Source organism: Eubalaena glacialis, chromosome 6, assembly GCF_028564815.1.
Source record: "Eubalaena glacialis isolate mEubGla1 chromosome 6, mEubGla1.1.hap2.+ XY, whole genome shotgun sequence".
Taxonomy (NCBI): domain Eukaryota; kingdom Metazoa; phylum Chordata; class Mammalia; order Artiodactyla; family Balaenidae; genus Eubalaena; species Eubalaena glacialis.
The window spans coordinates 21,923,443-21,936,742 of NC_083721.1; positions in this window are offsets into that span (position 1 = coordinate 21,923,443).

The window sequence follows — 13,300 nt, forward strand, 5'->3', positions numbered from 1 at the left end:
AATGTGGTGATGAGGTTTGAGGGTAGGGGGAGCCTTCTATAGTCTGATGATTAGGTCTTAGATTTTTAGTGAGTCTGTGCTTCTGGACTAAGTATCACAAGTGTTTCTCAGTTTCTTTCCCCTTCCTTAGGTGGAACAGGATAGCTAAAGTAGACCAGAGTTGGGTACTTCCCTTTCCCTAGGACAGTCAGGCTCCAAAAATACCCCAGAAGGTTAGGGTTTGGTTAACTAGTTTCCCCTGAGGACAAGCCTTATTAAGAACAGAGTGCTCTGGGGTATTTCAAAATAGTTCTTTTTCCCCACCTCCTTCAGGAAGCAGGAGGGGATTTTTCTCCGATAATTATTGAGAGAACCTGGTTGAACTCCTGGAGGTGAATCTCAGAATTTCATGAGGCTCCCCATGACTGGGTCCCCCTGGAGTTTTTAACTCTCGGACTTGTCCACACTGGGCCCCCAGGGATTCATCAATTCCAGCCCAGGGTTTTCTACCACAGTGCTGGTTCCCCCAGCAGTTCTAATCCTGGGTCTCTGCTCTGGTAAGTCATGACTCCCTGCATTCTCTTGTCCTCTCTCCAGTCTTGGAGACAGAGGTTTGTGCTGTGTCCTCCCCTTTCTCATGCATCCAAGAGAACTGTTGATTTTTCTGTTTGTTCACCTTTTTTTACTTGTTAAGTCAAAGTGACAACTTCCGAGCTCCTTACTTGGGAACCAGAAACTGGTAGTCTATACCACCTATTTGAAGGTTTAGAATAAAGCTAGAAGAAAAGTGTTATATTGACATAATAATTGACATTTAGGTCAGTGGAAGGGAAGAGAGAATTCAAAAATAGACACGCAAATATACTTGATTATTTTGACAAAGGAGATGAGGTAATCCAATGGGAAAATAATAATATTTCAGCAAATAATTCTGGAACAATAATATATATATATAAAATAAAATAATATATCTGCACAAAAGAGCTTGTACCATAGCAAAAATTAACTCAAAATGTATCATGGATACCTTTTATTTTTAAAAAAGCTAGGAGGAAGAAAATTAAAGAATTTATCAGGGAATACTTGATAAATTCTGAAAGTACATATTGAAAAGTTATATCAATTTACTTGAGGAAATCAATCAAGAACAGCTAGGGATGAGGCATATTTCAATATAGTTGTTTGACTTTGTTTTTGTTTGTTTTGCTACTGCTGTAGCAAATTACCACAGACTTAGTGACTTATAACCAATAAGTTATTATCTTACAGTTCTGAGGGTCAACAGTCTAAAATGAGTTAACAGGCATGTGTTCCTTCTGGAAGCTCTGCAGGAAACTCTAAAGGAGAATCAGTTTCCTTAACCCTTCCCAGCTTCTAAGAAGCTGCCCTTATTCCTTGGCTTGTGGCCACCCATTACTTCAGCTCTTATATTATAACAGCTTCTTCTCTGACTCTCACCCTCCTGCCACCCTCTTAAAAGGACCTTATAATTACATTGCCCCACCTAGATAATCCAGGATAATTTCCACATATCTGGAGCCTTAACTCCATCACATCTCCATCTGTGAAGTCCTATTTTTCATGTTAAATAACATTTTCATGGGTTCTGGAGATTAGGATATGGACATCTTAGGGGGGCATTATACTGTCTACCACCGATTTTAAGAAAAAGAAATTTGTGTTTTGTCATTCAGACAAGAAATACAAGGGAAATAAAACCAGATTATCCTCATACTTTCCATGAGCAATACTACTACCAGAGGAAAAGGGAAAGATAATTTAAGAGATAGCATAAAAGAAAATATGAGCGAAGGATTTGTTTTCCAATTAAACTGACTTCAGATATAAAGACCTCAGGAAAAACGGTCAACATACAATAGCTGTTGAAGATTCATAGAATGAGCTTCAGACAATTAAAATGACTAAATAGACACCAAAGTAAACACTAGTGTATAATATTAAAATACATATTTACATGTAAAAGTAATAAATGCTTGATATATGGAGTAGAAAACATAAATTATTATTTCTGAAGACTACACATCTAGCATTGTACTTACAACTATAAAAAATAGATAAAGAAAGGGGAAAATACATACAAAAATAATTTAAATATTCACATTATTGGTCATAGTATTGGTATTCCTATTTAGGAATATGTGCACAAAATAAAATGCGGTGAAGTAAATGTATAATTAAGGGGTATTTTAATTCTATCTTTCTTAATGTCCTTGAGAAAGGTTTCTTTTTGGTTATGTTAAAAGGGTAGGAGAGATTCATATATAAATAGAAGAGATTAAGTAAACAATCTCTAGTCCTGAATTGGATAAGAAATATCAGAAATCAATTTATATTTCACCATATACTGCTCTGTCAAAAAATGCCTAAAAATAATAACTAAACCTGTAGCAATAAGTATCTCTAGTGCCTAGACTATAACCTTAAAATGCCATTTCTTGAAGTACGATTTAATTCAAGTCCAGGGTAGAAAATGTCCAACACGTGCTTGAAACATACTGTCATTCCCAATAACAAGGAAGCTACCACTGCCTTTCAGGATCATGTCAGAGGACTCAGACTCATTTGAAGAGGTTTCCACTGGCCAAAGAAGAAGTAATTTGAGGATAATTAAGGAAAATTGCTGTTGTTCATTGAAACACATCACATACGTTTAATTCCAAAGCTTCCACATTACATAAAAATAAGTGTTAACATTTGGAAAATGGTACAGACTCCATTCATTATTTTGAAAATTAGTATTAAAGTGAAAAAAAGATAGAATGACTTTGTTATAAGAACTAAATCACTTAATAGATGGTAGATGACACAAGTTTTCTTTTTTATGGCAGATAGTTGGAATGATAGCGTTATAATATTACTATTTTCAATTCCTATTGGAAAAAAAGAGAGACTTCCAGTGGTATGAGCATTCTGCTGAAGAACCCATCTGTGAATTAGACTTGCTAAAAAAAGTGAACCTAATTCTGATTAAGTCTCTCAAGTCAATTATCAATTTATAGAGTATCACATTAAAGTTTTCAATGCAGATAAAATCTCAGAATCTAGAATGTGAAGAACTCTATGTAGAAAAATACAATGGTTTTTCAATGAGTTAATTGCAAAGAAATCTAGAATTATCTATAGGTGATAAAGGATATATTAAAGGAAAAGAACAACAGAGTTAAACTCAGTGGTAATGGGTACACACTTGGGTGGTAAAACTAATAGAAAAAGGAAGTATTTACTCTGAAATCAGATCAGTGATTGATCATAGTGGAAGCAGGCTTGTGATTGGGAAGGGCACATGGGAGGTTTCCAGGAGGCAGTCAAGGCTCTATCTCCAATCTTGGATCTTCACACTATTATAGTTCCTCAAATTACACATTTGTGTTATGGATTTACTGTGTTGGGATGATTCTTACCAGTAAAAAGTTTAAAATAAGAAAAATCAAGTAAATTGTTCTTCATTTTATTAAGTGATATCATGTACTATCTACCTCTTATTAAAGAGTGAGAAAACAGAGAAACTTACATGTTCTGCTGGTAATAAATAAATTAAAAAACATTTTCTCTGAGTCAAGTTGGCAATACCTATCAAAGTATTAAAATGATCATATGCCTTACCCAATCATGTCACTTGAATTATTTTTTCTAATAGTAAGAAATTTATATAAACATTTTTTAAAATTCTTAACCATAAAATTGTTGATTATAGACTGTTACAAACTGTATTATGTATTAATATTACAGAGTATAATTAGAGACAATATAATTAGAACTTGGAAATTTTTGCATATTTTAAGTTAATTTTTATTATTTAACAAAATCTTTAAATGTGAGTTTAAAAAAATCAAATGAATGTTAGAAATATTGTTTTCAGTGAAATACTCCAAAAAATGCTATGTGTAGGTATTATTTTCATTTTGTAAGTGTTGAGTTCTGAAAGTATATGTGTTGAAAATCAATTACTTAAGAGATTCAATCAAAATACACACAATGGTTGACCATGAATAAAGCATAATAGGAGATTCTGAAAGATTTCTTCCTTACCATTTCTATATGTTCTAAAGCACTCACTATGGAACCAACCACTCATCTATCCAACCACTTCCTGCCCACTTCTATCATACCTTGTTTACCTCCTTTATTTCTTTTCTTTAGCTCTTATCATTACCATCTTATTGATGATCACTTTGCTCATTTCTCTCTCCTACATTCTCTTTTCAAGTTCTACAAGAGCGGAACTTTATTTTGTCCACTGATAAATCTGCAAGGCCTCCAATAATCCCTGACACAGTAGGTCCTAGCAAATGTCTGTTGAAGTGATAAATACATGATTGAGCCTGTATTATTTTTGTCAACATGAAAATAGTAGATATTATTTCTAAATGTTTATTTAAATCCCAGAGTAATGGAAACTTACAGACATTACAAATACACTTAAACTGGCATTAAACATTACTAAGTTGATCATAGAAATGATTGTATTTTGCTCTTCTCTCAACTTTTTAAAGTCTTCACTTTTTTCTTATTACAAGTTAAAAAGGTTAGAGTGAGGTCTGTGCCTATGTACTGTCTTTTCCTAGCCTAATTTAATTTCTCAAATGAACTTTACTTTCTGGCCACATGATTTGCAAACATTATCCTCATATGGTAAAATTGCCATTGACATATGCTTTGCGTGTATTTTCAACTGGAGCTGAATTTTATCAAAACCAAAAAGGTCTCTTGTTTCTTGTTTATGGCAGCATTGTAATAGACTAAATATCACTTGTCTAAAATGCTCTCTGGTTGTGTTGTCCCACTAAATACATTTAAGTTGAAATCACAGCAGTTTTTAACAGAGAAAATGAGGACTGTGCACTTTGTATTATTTGACAAGGACATGGCGTTATGTGATCAGAGTAAATTTGTGAACTGTATATTCTAAAATGGGTGCATTTTATAATGATTAAGTTTTCCTCTCAAGTATATCTTTGCTGCTTGAATAATGTAACTACTAATAAAGGAAATGACAGTTAATTCAGTAACGAAAACGCAGCTATTGTCCAAGTATAGAGAAGCACGCTCCATTAACCTCTCTGTCCTTGGAAATCAGACTGACTCATTGTGCAATTTCAATTAGCTTGTCAAATAAATGCACTGCCACTCCAATTCTTTTCTTTAGTTCAGTTTTAGGAAACAGGGTGTGCCAAAAACTGAAAAAGTGTTATAATTTTCTTCTGTGGAAAAAGTATCAGGCAATGCATATTGAAGTAATATTTAAAACTGAGTATAGTTTTTAATGAACACAACAAGCATGATAATAGGCATGGCTCCTGGTTTGATGTTTTATTCTATTTTTCTTTTAATAATGGAGATCATGCAGCCCACTTACAGTTGAATATTGGCTATATGTAAAGTAAAAAAGTGACTGGCTTTTGTTTCATGTTGCTAAATCACATGTATTACTGGCCATGTGTACATAGCACACAGCTCACCTTTAGGGATATATTTGACAGAGTTAGGAAGAAAAAACAAAATTGTCTTAATAAATATTTTTCAATATATATTACTTTCCTTAAGCCATAAACCACTTGCTCCCAAATGGTTCCTGCTTTGTATTCCAATACCCAGATATGATGGCAAAAAACATGTAATCTAATTGAAAATGTGTGTGAATAAGCAATACCTTTTAAAATATGGTGGCAAAGTGCATATTTTAATAAACAAAGATTGTGCAAGGTGAGATTTTAAGACACAGCCACCAACTCTACATTTTTTCTTTGTTCTAAATGAACACATCTTTTCAAATTCAGAGAAATAGGTCCCTTCAACTGATAGAATTAAGCAAAGTTTATTTTCTAAAATTCCTTAATATATCATAATTTAAGTTGGTTTTTGACCTTTATTCTTTTCAACATTACACTCTACCCCATTTCTTTTGACATGATTCAATACTTTGGCATAGTTCTCAACTTTTAGTTTAATCTAATTTTATATAAAGCTTTTCTGGTTCACTTTTTTAATCTGCAGAACCAAAAGAAATATTCAAATTGAAACTGAAATCAATCTGTAACATATTAGGAAAAAAAATTCCATATGTAGAATTAATATCTACAATTAATTGAAATTAATATCTGTAGATATTAATTTATCTACATTGATAAGGTTATATCTATATTTTGATATTTTTAACATTTCTGCTCACACTTCTTTTGTTTACAAGTATAAATAGGGACCTTTCTGTGATTAGATACATCTTTGCCAAAAGATTGTGACTCTATCATAGAAATAGAAGTATTTATTGTAAATTTCTCAATTCATTTGAGAAAATCTGGACAATGGGCAGAAAATAAAAACAAAACTAAACGAACTCAACCTTCCTTTGATTTCACTTCTGAAAACACTGTCAGAAAAAAAAAAAGCAAATTATGTTTTTAACTTAGTAATTTATGTTTGAACAAATAGGGTCATAGCCTGTGTTAACCAGAAAGCAGAGCCTCAGGCAGTGGCTCATAAACTATTATGTTAATACGGAGTATAATTTCCAAGCCAGCAGTGAGGGGCAAGCAGATAAAGTGGGAAACGTGGGACAGTTATTGTCATTCTGGAATCCTGATCACTAATACACGGTCCCCGAAGACAATCCAAGAAACCAAATAAACTGAATATCTAAAATGTCCAAGGGTGAGGAAAGGAGGAGGATTTTATATCTTGGCTAAAAGCTCCCATCAGTCAAAGGTTTGCATTAATTCCCCCACATTTACAAATTGTGCATGTGGCACTGAGGGGGTTCCTGTCATGGTATCAAAAGGGCACAAGGTACATGCACAAGGGGGAAACTACCAAGTTGTGCTCCCACGAAGCCAGTTGGAGCCCACGCACTGTGGTAGCCAGGACAAGAGAAAGATGAGGTCAAAAGACCTGTAGTAGTGAGGCACTGTCTGATACAGGAAGTTACGGTAGCTCAACCCATAATATTCAATCATTGTCCGTGTACTACTATCGTTTTCCATAAGCAGGGGCTAAAGAAAATAATTCCTGTAATTAAGACTATGGATAGTTCTTTTGTTCATACAAGACCTAGGCTATGTTTGAAAATGTCGAAGAGAAAAAAATTAAGAAGTGATTATATATAGATTTGACTTTATTTTGATTATCAAACATGAAGAGACACAAGAGCAGCAGTGCTCCTCTGTGTTGTTTAAATTGTGTTTTCAATCCTTATTTTCTGTTTGTTCTGGACCAGAAACATTTTAACTAAATGTCAGAATAAAATCCACTTTTAGAATTATATGAAAATATCTGATCACATCAGTGGAAGGGGGATGGTGATGGTGTTCAAAGGAAGAAAGGAAGAAAACTGACAATTGTTGATATATTAAAAAACTATAGAAAAGGAATAACAGTTGCCTATATTCATTCTGAAAATGCATCAGAGTGCATATTTCTTTGGCAAAACCAAGTTCAGATGTAAATGCTATCACCACCAGAATGTAGTTTTGCTCTAACACAATGAACTTGTATTGAAGCATCTCACCAGGTTGTGTTTTACATTGTCAAGCGCATGATAAGAGACATCTTAGTGAAACATGTTTGAAAACTACCAAGTCTTCAATATTTTAAAAGAGGGAAACTTCCTTCTCAAGCAAAGTGTTAACTGTAAAGAAAGCGTGCGTTCTTGGTGAACAAACGTAGCATGTTCTATGCTTGGCAATGCAACTGCCTCTCCCACTTCAGTAAAGGATATCCTTCTCATTGTTTTTCTGTGTCTTCTATATTATATTTTATTGCCAACAAGCACTCTACAAACAATATTAAAAAAGAAAAAAAAAATTTGCCTAGTCTCATGAAAATCATTATATTTAATAAATCTAGGGCTTAAATCAATTGCCAAACATTTAGAAACTTAAAGATTTGTAACGACATAGAGCAAATAGGAAGTTGTTTTATTTCTCTACACAGAAATAGTGAGTTTCTGGAAGACATACTCAGAAGCATTTGACTAAAAATGAATTCTCACTCATGAAAAAAATCCTAGAAGATTTGTTAGTGCAATGATTATTGTGCAGGTATTTTTAATAATATAATTAAGTAAATATTTTACTTAGAGATTCACAGTTACCATTATGTATGTTGCTGAAAAATGCTTCTGTGAAACTATGGCTCTAAAAATAGGACTTGATCAAAGGATCAATTTATTTCAATTTTGAGAGAAATTCTTTACTAGACATATCAGAAAACTTTTTTTTCTTTTTCACATTAAACAGAAATCACAAAATGCTGGAAATTTTGCTTCATTAATTAAATACTTTTGTGAAAAGGGCATTACACTCAAAATATGAATTTGTAATACTTTTTTCTTACACTTATTAATAATAAGGATAAAGTATATATTGTTGAAGATAATCTTATTTACTTAAAGGCAAAGAAAATGGGCAATATGAATTAAAAGACACAAGTTTTCAAATAGCCCGGTGGTACAAACCATAGTTCTTTTCTTATGTGGTAAAGCAACCTGATACTTGTTACTTAGAGTTCCACGCACTTTTTAATATTTTTGTCTAGCAAATGTTTATTTCTCCACTTTTTATAGACTTTTTTTGACCAGTTTTAGGTTCAAAGAAAAATTGAGCTGAGTATACAGAGATTTCCCATATAATCCAAGTGCATAGCCTCCCCCATCATTACCATCTCCAACCACAGCAGCACATATGTTACAGTTGATGAACCTACATTGACACATCATTATCAGCCAAAGTTCATAGTTTGTATTAGGGTTCACCCTTTGTGTTGTACATTCCATGGGTTTGGACAGATTTATAATGCCACGTATCCATCATTACAGTATCATATAGAATAGTTTCACCGGTCTGTAAATCTGTGTTCCATTTATTTACCCGTCCCTCCCTCCCAACGCCTAGCAACCACTAATTTTTTTACTGTTTCCATGGTTTTGCCTTTTCCAGAATGTTGTATATGTGGAATTAGACAGTATGTAACCTTTTCAGATTGGCTTCTTTCACTTACTAACAATGCATTTAGTTTTCCTCCATGTCTTTTCTTGGATTGATAGCTCATTTTTTTTTAGGGCTGATTAATAGTCCATGGTCTGGATGTACCACAATTTATCCATTCACCTACTAAAGGCCATCTTGGTTTCTTCCATATTTGGACAATTATGAATAAAGCTGCCATAAACACCCATGTGCCAGTTTTTGTGTAGACATAAGTTTTCACCTCTGTGAGTAAATACCAAGGAGAATGATTGCTGAATCATATGGTGAGAGTATGTTTAGTTTTGTAAGAAACTGCCAAACTGCCTTCCAAAGTGGCTGTACCATTTAGCACTTACAGCAGCAATGAATGAGAATTCCTATTGTTCTATATCCTCACTAGCATTTGGTATTGTCAGTGTTCTGAATTTTGGCCATTCTAATGGGTTTGTAGTGGTATCTCATTTTGTTGTAATCTGCATATCCCAAATGGCACATGATGTAGAGCCTATATTCATATGCTTATTTGCCACCTGTATATCTTTTTTGGTGAAGTATCTGTTAATCAGATTATTTCCTTATTGTTGAGTTTTAAGAGTTCATTGTATATTTTAGATAATAGTCCTTTATCAGATATATCTTTTGCAACTATTTTCTTTTGGTCTGTGACTTATCTTCTCATTCTCTTGACCCAGAACATTTTTTATTTTTCTTTTTTTTTTTTTTTAATTTTTTTTTTTTTAATTTTTATTTATTTATGGCTGTGTTGGGTCTTCGTTTCTGTGCGAGGGCTTTCTCCAGTTGTGGCAAGCGGGGGCCACTCTTCATCGCGGTGCGCAGGCCTCTCACTATCGCAGCCTCTGTTGTCGCAGAGCACAGGCTCCAGACGCGCAGGCTCAGTAATTGTGGCTCACGGGCCCAGTTGCTCCGCGGCATGTGGGATCTTCCCAGACCAGGGCTCGAACCCGTGTCCCCTGCATTGGCAGGCAGATTCTCAACCACTGCGCCACCAGGGAAGCCCTATTTTTCTTTTTGACATGAGCATAAAGATTCAAAATATATTGGACGCCAATGATAATATTAATTCTTCTATTAAAGACCATTTTGGGAGTTCCCTGGTGGTCCAGTGGTTAGTGTTTTCACTGCCATGGCAGAGTTCAATCCCTGGTTGGGAACTAAGATCCCACAAGCCACGCAACAAGGTCAAAAAAACAAAAACAGATCATTTCAAACTTTGGCATTTAAAATGAGAGAAAAATTACACTCATTAAACATTTTCTAAGAGTATACAATGGAGAAAAGACAGTCTCTTCAATGAATGGTGCTGGGAAAACTAGACAGCTACATGTAAAAAAATGAGATTAGAACATTCCCTAACACCATACACAAAAATAAACTCAAAATGGATTGAAGACTTAAATGTAAGGCTGGACACTATAAAACTCTTAGACGGAAACAAGCAGAACACTCTTTGACATAAATTGCAGCAAGATCTTTTCTGATCCACCTCCTAGAGTAATGAAAATAAAAACAAAAATAAACAAATGGGATCTAATTAAACATAAGCTTTTGCACAGCAAAGGAAACCATAAACAAAAAGATAACCCTCAGAATGGAAGAAAATATTTGCAGATGGAACAACCGTTGAGGGATTAATCTCCAAAATATACAAACAGCTCATGCAGCTCAATATCAAAAAAACAAATAACCCAATTAAAATATGGGCAGAAGATTTAAATAGACATTTCTCCAGAGAAGACATACAGATGGCCAAAAAGCACATGAAAAGATGCTCAACATCACAAATTATTAGAGAAATGCAAATCAAAACTACAATGAGGTATCATCTCACACTGGTCAGAATGGCCATCATCAAAAAATCCACAAACAATAAATGCTGGAGAGGGTGTGGAGAAAGAGAACCCTCCTACACTGCTGGTGGGAATGTAAATTGGTACAGCCACTATGGAGAACAGTATGGAGATTTCTTAAAAAACTAAAAATAGAATTTTCATTTAACCCAGCAATCCCACTCCTGGGCATATACCCAGAGAAAGCCATAATTCAAAAAGATACATGCACCCCAATGTTCATTTCAGCACTATTTACAATAGCCAGGACATGGAAGCAACCTAAATGTTCATCAACAGAGGAATGGATAAAGAAGATGTGGTACATAAATACAATGGAATATTACTTAGCCATAAAAAAGAACAAAATAATGCCATTTGCAGCAACATGGATGGACCTAGAGATTGTCATACTGAGTGAAGTAAGTCAGACACAGAAAGACAAATATCATATGATATCGCTTATATGTGGAATCTAAAAAATGGTACAAATGAACTTATTTACAAAACAGGAGTAGAGTCACAGATGTAGAAAACAAACTTATGGATACCAGGAGATGGGGGGGGGGATAAATTGGGAGATTGGGACTGACATATACACACTACAATATATAAAATAGACAACTAATAAGAACCTGCTGTACAACACAGGGAACTCTACTCAATACCCTGTAATGGCCTATATGGGAAAAGAATCTAAAAAAAAAAAAAAAAAAAAAGAGTGGATACATGTATATGTATAACTGATTCACTTTGCTGTACACCTGAAACTAGCATAACATTGTAAATCAACTATACTCCAATAAAAATTAAAAAGGAAAAATTTCCTTGAAAAACATTAAGGGGATTAGTTAGGACTAGTTTCATTTTTTCCTAAATTTTCTATAATATTTTGATGCATGCTGTAGTAAAAGCACATATTTGTTTTTATATTTGATAATACGTAAGACTAAATGTGAATGCCATGAAATATGTTTCATGAAAAACATGCTTACACGAGTTCGCATCAACTTTGTTAGGGCGATCATTATCGGATTTTCAAAAGGATACATATAGGATGAAGAATATATATATATATATACATATATATATATATGGAAAAAGAATATAACATAACATAGCATAACATATACATGATTGATAAGCATGCAACTTGTCTATGTATGGAGTTTTGGAAAGACAAAAGCTTGGCAGCTGTTGACTGTGGAACTATCAGTGCAAATGATCAACAGGCATTAGGAGTGAAGTAGCATGGACATTCCCACTGTTAGAAGATTTGTTTTCTGTTTTTCTGACTTTGAAATGTGAAATATGTCTATGCTATTGTAGTGCTGTTTAGCCATGGCCTCAGCTGCAACTACAGCACACAATGAGGGCAGAAGAGAATCCTCCCACAGTTTCTGTCTATATGGCAAATGTCAGAAATGAATACTCCAACTATATATGTGGCTCTCAGTTATGATATTTGTTAATTGTTATTGGATTTTACCCTACATTATTTTTTTAACTGGGTAAAACCATAAACTTACCAACTTTTAATAATAGTGTTAAATATGAGCCATCTATATTTAACTATATCTGTTTATTCATTTATAACTACCATCTATTTATTTCTATATCTCACTCTCTGACAGCTCCTTCATCTGTGCCTCATATTTCCCCAGTCATAAGCAGTATTTCAAGATCACTTCTTCCAACCTGTGAAATAAACTATCACCAGTCACTTTTCATTATAACACTTGCTTTTTAAAATATTGTTGTAGTATGTTCTGAACCAATTGAAAAGAATGCATTACTCCGCATTTTAATATTTAGCATGAATATTATATAACTCTAGAAGTAAATCAGGTCCAGAACAGAATGGGCTTTATAAATAAAAATGTATTCAGTAAATACTAATTATTATTTAATCAAAAGCAAATCAAAGATGTGTATGTTCTACTATGGACAATGACATATTTTACACTAAATATAGTGCTGATTCTTTTAATTTCTTTTCTTTAGCTTTGTCATTATTCCAAGGCAATATCTATTTCATAGAATATTGTGACTTTTTAATTAAACAGATTAATCTTACACTAAATATACATAATATGGTTATCATAATGTTTGTTTTACAATATTTTGTATTATTTGAAAAATATTCTGAACAATATGTACCCTCTCATGCACACCAAGTGTATTTCTACCTCTGGGCCTTTCCATTTCTGTTAGTTGGATGCGGAAGACTTTTTCTCCAGATACGTTAGAGCTTATTTTCATACTTCATTCTAATCTTTTGAAATACTGCCTTCTTATATCAAACTGAAGCATCTAGAAACTTGAATATTCCGAAGTCTGACTTGCCCTGACCACCCTATTTGAAACTGTATCCCCCATAACTTTCTATTTTTCCTGATTTATTTTTCATAGCACGTATAAACCCCTGACAATACATTACATATCTATTTGTTTATTTCTCTTGTATTCTCAGGGTTTTAATTGTAGCCAAAG